Source organism: Triticum aestivum, chromosome 5D (assembly GCF_018294505.1).
Source record: "Triticum aestivum cultivar Chinese Spring chromosome 5D, IWGSC CS RefSeq v2.1, whole genome shotgun sequence".
Classification (NCBI taxonomy): Eukaryota; Viridiplantae; Streptophyta; class Magnoliopsida; order Poales; family Poaceae; genus Triticum; species Triticum aestivum.
In genome coordinates this window covers 78,487,996-78,500,034 of record NC_057808.1, presented here as the reverse complement: position 1 = coordinate 78,500,034, position 12,039 = coordinate 78,487,996, and the positions used below count along the sequence as shown (strand labels likewise).

Below are 12,039 nucleotides of genomic sequence, written 5' to 3'. Positions count from 1 at the left end.
CTTGTGTTTTTTAAACGATTTGTTCAGTATGGTGGATATCGACGTCCTAAAAGAATCACACAATAAACACAACATTCTACTTTAAGGGAAAGTTTTACAAAGTAATTTGGCCGACATGAAAGAAACAAAGAGAAAATAAAAAGTAACAATAGATGACCGAGGAGACTATGCATCAACCGGGACGACCCAGAAGGGTTTATGGACACCCAACACATTGTCAAACCGCTTGACAATTTCTGACGAGCCGTCCCGCAGGCCAAGAACATGCAGATCGCTATTCTCTTCGCTGAAGCAATTCACCCAGTAGACGCAGTTGGGCTTGAGTCCACACTCGCTGGCAGAGTAGGACGCTGCAAAATTGGAGTCACCGAGGAGGAAACCCCGATCGCCGATGCAGTCCGTCTTGCGCCAGGCCGGCGGGTCCGAGAAATCCATCCGATAGACGTGGAACTCCCCTAGTCGGTCGACGGAGACTCCGTGGAAGGCGATGTGGACGAGGAAGAGGTCGTTGCAGGACTCGACGACGTACGTGGCCGTAATGCCCACCGGGATGTCAATGCAGGCACGGCGATGTCGCCCAGCCGCGCCTCTGGCTCCCCCGAGGCACCGCCGGTGTGGAAGTCCAGCGTGCCCAGAGAGTCCTTGGACTCGCAGAAGAAGAACCTCCCATTGACGGCGGCAACGTCGAAGAAGTTCCTCTTCGTGGGGGGACAGTACAGTAGTCCTCCGGCAGGTCGAAGCAGCCGATGTCGTAGCCATGGCGCGACCACCAGAGATCCTAGCCGACGCGGCAGAACCACATCACCGGGCTGGCGAGGTCGAAGACGAGGACGCCACAGCCAGGCGCGGCCACGGTGTTCGACAAGACGCACCTGCACGCCCCCGAGGCCTCGTCGTCCTTGAGAGCCGGATGTTAGGTTGATCTCTCTCCCGTTCGAGCCCAACGGGTCGAACGGGCCCCTGACTCGCGCCCTGATCGGGGGTGCCCAACCAAACCATGGTTGGTGGTGTTGGGGAACGTAGTAATTTCAAAAAAAAATCTACGCACACGCAAGATCATGGTGAGCATAGCAACGAGAGGGGAGAGTGTTGTCCACGTACCCTCGTAGACCGACAGCGGAAGCGTTATCACAACGCGGTTGATGTAGTCGTACGTCTTCACGATCCGACCGATCAAGTACCGAACGCACGGCACCTCCGAGTTCTACACACGTTCAGCTCGATGACGTCCCTCGAACTCCGATCCAGCCGAGTGTTGAGGGAGAGTTTCGTCAGCACGACGGCGTGGTGACGGTGATGATGTTCTACCGACGCAGGGCTTCGCCTAAGCTCCGCAATGATATTATCGAGGTGTAATTTGGTGGAGGAGGGCACCGCACACGGCTAAAAGATCTCAAGGATCAATTGTTGTGTCTCTGGGGTGCCCCCCTGCCCCCGTATATAAAGGAGCAAGGGAGGAGGAGGCCGGCCCTAGGAGGGGGCGCACCAAGTGTGGAGTCCTACTAGGACTCCCTAGTCCTAGTAGGATTCCACCTCCCATATGGAATAGGAAAAGAGGAAGGGAAAAAGAGAAGGAAGGAAGGGGGCGCCCCCCTTCCCTAGTCCAATTCGGACCAGACCAAGGGGAGGGGTGCGGCCACCCTTGAGGCCCTTTTTCTTCTTTCCCGTATGGCCCAATAAGGCCCAATACGTATTCCCGTAACTCTCCGGTACTCCGAAAAATACCCGAATCACTCGGAACCTTTCCGAAGTCCGAATATAGTCGTCCAATATATCGATCTTTACGTCTCGACCATTTCGAGACTCCTCGTCATGTCCCCGATCTCATCTGGGACTCCGAACTCCTTCGGTGCATCAACATACATAAACTCATAATAAAACTGTCATCGTAACTTTAAGCGTGCGGACCCTACGGGTTCGAGAACTACGTAGACATGACCGAGACACGTCTCCGGTCAATAACCAATAGCGGGACCTGGATGCCCATATTGGCTCCCACATATTCTACGAAGATCTTTATCGGTCAGACCGCATAACAACATACGTTGTTCCCTTTGTCATCAGTATGTTACTTGCCCGAGATTCGATCGTCGGTATCTCGATACCTAGTTCAATCTCGTTACCGGCAAGTCTCTTTACTCGTTCCGTAACACATCATCCCGCAACTAACTTATTAGTCACAATGCTTGCAAGGCTTATAGTGATGTGCATTACCGAGTGGGCCCAGAGATACCTCTCCGACAATCGGAGTGACAAATCCTAATCTCGAAATACGCCAACCCAACAAGTACCTTTGAAGACACCTGTAGAGCACCTTTATAATCACCCATTTACGTTGTGACGTTTGGTAGCATACAAAGTGTTCCTCCGGTAAACGGGAGTTGCATAATCTCATAGTCAGAGGAACATGTATAAGTCATGAAGAAAGCAATAGCAACATACCAAACGATCGGGTGCTAAGCTAACGGAATGGGTCAAGTCAATCACATCATTCTCCTAATGAGGTGATCTCGTTAATCAAATGACAACTTATGTCTATGGCTAGGAAACATAACCATCTTTGATTAACGAGCTAGTCAAGTAGAGGCATACTAGTGACACTCTGTTTGTCTATGTATTCACACATGTATTATGTTTCCGGTTAATACAATTCTAGCATGAATAATAAACATTTATCATGATATAAGGAAATAAATAATAACTTTATTATTGCCTCTAGGGCATATTTCCTTCAGTCTCCCACTTGCACTAGAGTCAATAATCTAGTTCACATCGCCATGTGATTTAACATGAATAGTTCACATCACCATGTGATTAACACCCATGGTTCACATCGTCATGTGACCATCACCCAAAGGGTTTACTAGAGTCAGTAATCTAGTTCACATCGCTATGTGATTAACACCCAAAGAGTACTAAGGTGTGATCATGTTTTGCTTGTGAGATAATTTTAGTCAACGGGTCTGTCACATTCAGATCCGTAAGTATTTTGCCAATTTCTATGTCTACAATGCTCTGCATGGAGCTACTCTAGCTAATTGCTCCCACTTTCAATATGTATCTAGACCGAGACTTAGAGTCATCTAGATTAGTGTCAAAACTTGCATCGACGTAACCTTTTACGACGAGCCTTTTGTCACTTCCATAATCGAGAAACATATCCTTATTCGAGTAAGGATAATTTTGACCGCTGTCCAGTGATCTACTCCTAGATCACTATTGTACTCCCTTGCCAAAATCAGTGTAGGGTATACAATAGATCTGGTACACAGCATGGCATACTTTATAGAACCTATGGCCAAGGCATAGGGAATGACTTTCATTCTCTTTCTATCTTTTGCCGTGGTCGGGCTTTGAGTCTTTACTCAATTTCACACCTTGTAACACAGGCAAGAACTCTTTTCTTTGACTGTTCTATTTTGAACTACTTCAAAATCTTGTTAAGGTATGTACTCATTGAAAAACTTATCAAGCGTCTTCATCTATCTCTATAGATCTTGATGCTCAATATGTAAGCAGCTTCACCGAGGTCTATCTTTGAAAAACTCCTTTCAAACACTCCTTTATGCTTTGCAGAATAATTCTACATTATTTCCGATCAACAATATGTCATTCACATATACTTATCAGAAATGTTGTAGTGCTCCCACTCACTTTCTTGTAAATACAGGCTTCACCGCGAGTCTGTATACAACTATATGCTTTGATCAACTTATCAAAGCGTATATTCCAACTCCGAGATGCTTGCACCAGTCCATTGATGGATCGCTGGAGCTTGCATATTTTGTTAGCACCTTTAGGATTGACAAAACCTTCTGGTTGTATCATATACAACTCTTCTTTAATAAATCCATCAAGGAATGCAGTTTTGTTTATCCCTTTGCCAGATTTCATAAAATGCGGCAATTGCTAACATGATTCGGACAGACTTAAGCATAGATACGAGTGAGAAACTCTCATCGTAGTCAACATCTTGAACTTGTCGAAAAACCTTTTTGCGACAGTTCTAGCTTTGTAGATAGTGATACTACTATCAGCGTCCGTCTTCCTCTTGACAATCCATTTATTCTCAATTGCTTGCCGATCATCGGGCAAGTCAACCAAAGTCCACACTTTGTTCTCATACATGGATCTCATCTCAGATTTCATGGCCTCAAGCCATTTTGCGGAATCTGGGCTCACCATCGCTTCTTCATAGTTTGTAGGTTCGTCATGGTCTAGTAACATAACCTCCAGAATAGGATTACCGTACCACTTTGGTGTGGATCTTACTCTGGTTTACCTACGAGGTTTGGTAGTAACTTGATCTGAAGTTACATGATCATCATCATTAACTTCCTCACTAATTGGTGTAGAAGTCACAGGAACAGATTTCTGTGATCCAACAAGGGAGCAGGTAAAGTTACCTCATCAAGTTCTACTTTCCTCCCACTCACATCTTTCGAGAGAAACTCCTTCTCTAGAAAGGATCCATACTTAGCAACGAATGTCTTGCCTTCGGATCTGTGATAGAAGGTGTACCCAACTGTCTCCTTTGGGTATCCTATGAAGACACATTTCTCCGATTTGGGTTTGAGCTTATCAGGATGAAATTTTTTCACATAAGCATCGCAACCCCAAAATTTTAAGAAACGACAACTTTGGTTTCTTGCCAAACCACAGTTCATAAGGCGTCGTCTCAACGGATTTTGATGGTGCCCTATTTAACGTGAATGTAGCTGTCTCTAATGCATAACCCAAAATGATAGTGGTAAATTGGTAAGAGACATCATAGATTGCACTATATCCAATAAAGTACGGTTATGACGTTCGGACACACCATTACACTGTGGTGTTCCAGGTGGCGTGAGTAGTGAAACTATTTCACATTGTTTTAACTGAAGGCCAAACTCGTAACTCAAATATTTTACCTCTGCGATCATATCGTAGAAACTTTTATTTTCTTGTTACGATGATTCTCCACTTCACTCTGAAATTCTTTGAACTTTTCAAATGTTTCAGACTTTGTGTTTCATCAAGTAGATATACCCATATCTGCTCAAATCATCTGTGAAGGTCAGAAAATAATGATACCTGCTACGAGCCTCAATATTCATCGGACCACATACATCTGTATGTATGATTTCCAACAAATCTGTTGCTCTCTCCATAGTTCCGGAGAACGGCGTTTTAGTCATCTTGCCCATGAGGCACGGTTCGCAAGCATCAAGTGATTCATAATCAAGTGATTCCAAAATCCCATCAGTATGGAGTTTCTTCATGCGCTTTACACCAATATGACCTAAACGGCAGTACCACAAATAAGTTGCACTATCATTATTAACTTTGCATCTTTTGGCTTCAATAGTATGAATATGTGTATCACTACGATCGAGATCCAACAAACCATTTTCGTTGGTGTGTATGACCATAAAGGTTTTATTCATGTAAACAGAACAACAATTGTTCTCTAACTTAAATGAATAATCGTATTGCAATAAACATGATCAGATCATATTCATGCTCAATGGAAACACCAAATAACACTTATTTAGTTTCAACACTAATCCCGAAAGTACAGGGAGTGTGCGATGATGATCATATCAATCTTGAAACTACTTCCAACACACATCGTCACCTCGCCTTTTACTAGTCTCTGTTTATTCTGCAACTCCCGTTTTCGAGTTACTACTCTTTAACAACTGAACCAGTATCAATTACCGATGGGTTGCTATAAACACTAGTAAAGTACACATCAATAATCTATATATCAAATATACCTTTGTTCACTTTTACTAGTCTCTGTTTATTCTGCAACTCCCGTTTCGAGTTACTACTCTTAGCAACTGAACCAGTATCAATTACCGAGGGATTGCTATAAACACTAGTAAAGTACACATCAATAATCTGTATATCAAATATACCTTTGTTCACTTTGCCATCCTTCTTATCCACCAAATAGTTGGGGTAGTTCCGCTTCCAGTGACCAGTCCCTTTGCAGTAGAAGCACTTAGTCTCAGGCTTAGGACCAGACTTAGGCTTCTTCACTTGAGCAGCAACTTGCTTGCCGTTCTTTTTGAAGTTCCCCTTTTTCCCTTTGCCCTTTTCTTGAAACTAGCGGTCTCGTCAACCATCAACACTTGAAGTGGTCTCGTCAACCATCAACACTTGATGTTTTTCTTGATTTCTACCTTCGTCGATTTCAGCATCACGAAGAGCTCGGGAATTACTTTCGTCATCCCTTGCATACCATAGTTCATCACGAAGTTCTACTAACTTGGTGATGGTGACTAGAGAATTCTGTCAATCACTATTTTATCTGGAAGATAAACTCCCACTTGATTCAAGCGATTGTAGTACCCAGACAATCTGAGCACATGCTCACTAGTTGAGCGATTCTCCTCCATCCTTTTGCTATAGAACTTGTTGGAGATTTCATATCTCTCAACTCGGGTATTTGCTTGAAATATTAACTTCAACTCCTGGAACATCTCATATGGTCCATGACGTTCAAAACGTCTTTGAAGTCCCGATTCTAAGCCGTTAAGCATGGTGCACTAAACTATCAAATAGTCATCATATTGAGCTAGCCAAACGTTCATAACGTCTGCATCTACTCCTGCAATAGATCTGTCACCTAGCGGTGCATCAATGACATAATTTTTCTGTGCAGCAATGAGGATAATCCTCAGATCACAGATCCAATCCGCATCTTTGCTACTAACATCTTTCAACATAATTTTTCTCTAGGAACAAAAAATAAACACAGGGAAGCAACAACGCGAGCTATTGATCTACAACATAATTTGCAAAATACTATCAGGACTAAGTTCATGATAAATTTAAGTTCAATTAATCATATTACTTAAGAACTCCCACTTAGATAGACATCTCTCTAATCATCTAAGTGATTACGTGATCCAAAGCAACTAAACCATGTCCGATTAACACGTGAGATGGAGTAGTTTCAATGGTGAACATCACTATGTTGATCATATCTACTATATGATTCACGCTCGACCTTTCGGTCTCTGTGTTCCGAGGCCATATCTGTATATGCTAGGATCATCAAGTTTAACCTGAGTATTCCGCGTGTGCAACTGTTTTGCACCCGTTGTATTTGAACGTAGAGCCTATCACACCCGATTAACACGTGGTGTCTCAGCACGAAGAACTTTTGCAACGGTGCATACTCAGGGAGAACACTTTTATCTTGAAATTTTAGTGAGAGATCATCTTATAATGCTACCGTCAATCAAAGCAAGATAAGATGCATAAAGGATTAACATCACATGCAATCAATATAAGTGATATGATATGGCCATCATCATCTTGTGCTTGTGATCTCCATCTCCGAAGCACCGTGCTTGTGATCTCCATCTCCGAAGCACCGTCATGATCACCATCGTCACCGGCGCGACACCTTGATCTCCATCGTAGCATCGTTGTCGTCTCGCCAACTTATTGCTTTTACGACTATCGCTACCGCTTAGTGATAAAGTAAAACTATTACATGGCGATTGCATCTCATACAATAAAGCGACAACCATATGGCTCCTGCCAGTTGCCGATAACTCGGTTACAAAACATGATCATCTCATACAACACATTATATCACATCATGTCTTGACCATATCACATCACAACATGCCCTGCAAAAACAAGTTAGACGTCCTCTACTTTGTTGTTGCAAGTTTTACGTGGCTGCTACGGGCTTAGCAAGAACCGTTCTTACCTACGGATCAAAACCACAACGATAGTTTGTCAAGTTGGTGTTGTTTTAACCTTCGCAAGGACCGGGCGTAGCCACACTCGGTTCAACTAAAGTGAGAGAGACAGACACCCGCCAGTCACCTTTAAGCAACGAGTGCTCCGAACGGTGAAACCAGTCTCGCGTAAGCGTACGCGTAATGTCGGTCCAGGCCGCTTCATCTCACAATACCGCTGAACCAAAGTATGACATGCTGGTAAGCAGTATGACTTATATCGCCCACAACTCACTTGTGTTCTACTCGTGCATAGCATCAACGCATAAAACCAGGCTCGGATGCCACTGTTGGGGAACGTAGTAATTTCAAAAAAATTCCTACGCACACGCAAGATCATGGTGATGCATAGCAACGAGAGGGGAGAGTGTTGTCCACGTACCCTCGTAGACCGACAGCGGAAGCGTTATCACAACGCAGTTGATGTAGTCGTACGTCTTCACGATCCGACCGATCAAGTACCGAACGCACGGCACCTCCGAGTTCTACACACGTTCAGCTCGACGACGTCCCTCGAACTCCGATCCAGCCGAGTGTTGAGGGAGAGTTTCGTCAGCACGACGGCGTGGTGACGGTGATGATGTTCTACCGACGCAGGGCTTCGCCTAAGCTCCGCAATGATATTATCGAGGTGTAATTTGGTGAAGGGGGGTACCGCACACGGCTAAAAGATCTCAAGGATCAATTGTTGTGTCTCTGGGATGCCCCCCTGCCCCCGTATATAAAGGAGCAAGGGAGGAGGAGGCCGGCCCTAGGAGGGGGCGCACCAAGTGTGGAGTCCTACTAGGACTCCCTAGTCCTAGTAGGATTCCACCTCCCATATGGAATAGGAAAAGAGGAAGGGAAAAAGAGAAGGAAGGAAGGGGGCGCCCCCTTCCCTAGTCCAATTCGGACCAGACCAAGGGGAGGGGTGCGGCCACCCTTGAGGCCCTTTTTCTTCTTTCCCGTATGGCCCAATAAGGCCCAATACGTATTCCCGTAACTCTCCGGTACTCCGAAAAATACCCGAATCACTCGGAACCTTTCCGAAGTCCGAATATAGTCGTCCAATATATCGATCTTTACGTCTCGACCATTTCGAGACTCCTCGTCATGTCCCCAATCTCATCCGGGACTCCAAACTCCTTCGGTACATCAACATACATAAACTCATAATAAAACTGTCATCGTAACTTTAAGCGTGCGGACCCTACGGGTCGAGAACTATGTAGACATGACCGAGACACGTCTCCGGTCAATAACCAATAGCGGGACCTGGATGCCCATATTGGCTCCCACATATTCTACGAAGATCTTTATCGGTCAGACCGCATAACAACATACGTTGTTCCCTTTGTCATCAGTATGTTACTTGCCCGAGATTCGATCGTCGGTATCTCGATACCTAGTTCAATCTCATTACCGGCAAGTCTCTTTACTCGTTCCGTAACACATCATCCCGCAACTAACTTATTAGTCACAATGCTTGCAAGGCTTATAGTGATGTGCATTACCGAGTGGGCCCAAAGATACCTCTCCGACAATCGGAGTGACAAATCCTAATCTCGAAATACGCCAACCCAACAAGTACCTTTGGAGACACCTGTAGAGCACCTTTATAATCACCCATTTACGTTGTGACGTTTGGTAGCACACAAAGTGTTCCTCCGGTAAACGGGAGTTGCATAATCTCATAGTCAGAGGAACATGTATAAGTCATGAAGAAAGCAATAGCAACATACTAAACGATCGGGTGCTAAGCTAACGGAATGGGTCAAGTCAATCACGTCATTCTCCTAATGAGGTGATCTCGTTAATCAAATGACAACTTATGTCTATGGCTAGGAAACATAACCATCTTTGATTAACGAGCTAGTCAAGTAGAGGCATACTAGTGATACTCTGTTTGTCTATGTATTCACACATGTATTATGTTTCCGGTTAATACAATTCTAGCATGAATAATAAACATTTATCATGATATAAGGAAATAAATAATAACTTTATTATTGCCTCTAGGGCATATTTCCTTCAGGTGGGCCCCTGTGACCCGCGCTATATAAACAGAGGTGGGGGCCGGGGCGCTATTCACGAGGTTAATCGCTGCCACAATCCCCACCTACAATCCCTACCGATCTAGGGTTAGCGCGGTGCTCACGGAAAGCTCCACCACCTCGCCCACTCTCCGCCATCGCCGTGCGCCCCAGCACCACGATGGCCTCCAGCTCGAGTTCATCTGCTGCTGGACAAGGTAGGTTCACCGGATCTATTAGCCTACTCCGATCCAAAGTTCTATCACCGGAAGCTCGATTCTTGATCCGTCCATGGTGTTCAGGAGATACGTCCCTGCATCGTCCGACGAGGAATCGGAGGAGCTCAGGACCAGGACCCAGCCCTGCGGTGTCGCCAACCATACCTTCTTCTTGCTCGACACCAACGGTGTGACATCTTGAAGCTTCTGGTCAGGCAAACTGAAGAGCTTGTACGGCGAACGATCTGGACCTGGCGGCGGCGCAAGCACCAACAGCGGGTAAGCCACGGACACGTTCGACTCCTCGGCCAAATCCACCGCTGACAACAGGGGCGTACACAAGTCCAAGTCAGCCATGGGCCATGGCCAGGGTCGTAAGGCTAGATCGCGTCGTTTACTGTAGCTACGCTCTGGTTGGCGATGACAAAGGCACAAGGCTCTGCATTCTGCAACCACGGATCTGGTGAGAACAGGGCGTCGCGTGGCACACATATATAGGGGGTTGGCTTCCCCGATTCCTGATTGAAAAGAGACGGCTATGTCGAAACCGGAATTATCTGCTCGGACTCCGGCAGCTATGGGAAACACTTACATTCAGTAGTCTGATAGGAGAACTTTTTCAGACGGATCTTGTGCCATTGATGCTTTTAATCCCACGGCCCATATTTCTAAGCTAACTGCCCAAATTAATTTGATCCGAGAAAATCTCGCCTGCCCCGTCCAGTACCTCATTACTCCACGTCCGAGCTAATCTCGCTTGCGAGACCCAACCATCCAACCCGTCTCACATCCCTCGGGCGAGCGCAGCCCCAAGGTCGCCGACCTCCTTCGTCACGCCGGCTATCTCCACCACCACCCCGCTCCGCCCCAAAACTCGGGAACGTCTACAACTCCTCCAGGTGACCGGTGCAAAGACCCATCCTCGCCTGCTTCGCTGAATCCTACTCTCACCGCCAACGGCGTCACACCCATCGCCGGCCTTGTTCCCCGCCAGACCCTGCCTCATCACCATTCATCCCACCGCGCTGGTGCGTCGTTTCGGCTCGGAAGAGGCTACACGCGTATGCCAGCCGTCGTCCCCCAGGTATGTACTCACCTGAACTGGGTTTGATTCAATTTTCATCACTTGATTTGGTTTGCGTTACTCTGGATGGTGGATGCAATGCTTGGTTTGATGTATTTCGTTGAGCGTATCTCTGATATATGCTATGTTGAATGGATCACTATTTCTTCTACGAATTTTAGTTAATTTCTCATGTGAATCAAGTTAATACGATTTCTAATCTTGGAGGTAATATTAGTTTAGGTATGTTTAGGACACATCTAGATGTGACATTGTTTGTGGTCTATTTTTTTTATTCTAGTTTTTTTATTTATTTCTTCTTGCTGCACTATATATTTATGGGAGGTTAGATGTGACATCCTTAAAAAACATCTAGATGTGAATTAGACAAACTGTATTAGTTTTTGACCTGATCTCAAATTTCCATGCTTTCATTCAAGTTTCGGTCTGTTCCCAACTAGTAATATGTTCGTGCTTCTTAGTTTGGTGGTATGTAAATTGCTATACAGAAGCTTCTTGATTCTATATTTGAATGCAGGCTCGGTGTCAACTCCCGATGGTCCGGTGAATGGTTAATAGACAGGATTGATCCGGATATGCTTCTTAATTGTAATGTACATGCTTATGTGAAGTACAAAGCAGAGAACTTGCTTCATTGGGCAAAGAAAACATGGTGAATTGTGAATGGGTGTGACACAAGACATGTGTCTCCATGTTGGACGCAATCTTAATTTGTTTCCATTTTCAATGTTCCAAGATTCCACTTTGATACCGACAAAAAACTATTTTAGAGCATCCATGCTTCCTAGGTCTCATATATGTGCTTCTTATGTATCGAATGATTGCCCCTCTACAGTTGTGCTTCTTATGGATCACTTTGATAGGAAGCATGAAAGTATTTTTGTTTCTAGTGCATCATAGCCTTCTGAATGTAAATTAGATGACAACATGTGTGCGTGCGTGCGTGTGTGTCCCATCCCCCGCACCGGCGTCTCACTTCG

At 45.2% G+C, this 12,039-nt stretch overlaps 1 long non-coding RNA gene across 1 annotated transcript; it reads left to right on the top strand.

Annotated features, from left to right (window-relative positions):
* The first annotated feature begins 9,851 nt into the window (after window positions 1-9,851).
* Window positions 9,852-11,833, top strand: LOC123124389 (uncharacterized). The gene is made up of 2 exons (XR_006461068.1): window positions 9,852-11,059; window positions 11,577-11,833. It is a non-coding gene; the product is annotated as an uncharacterized lncRNA (long non-coding RNA).
* Window positions 11,834-12,039: the final 206 nt, after the last annotated feature.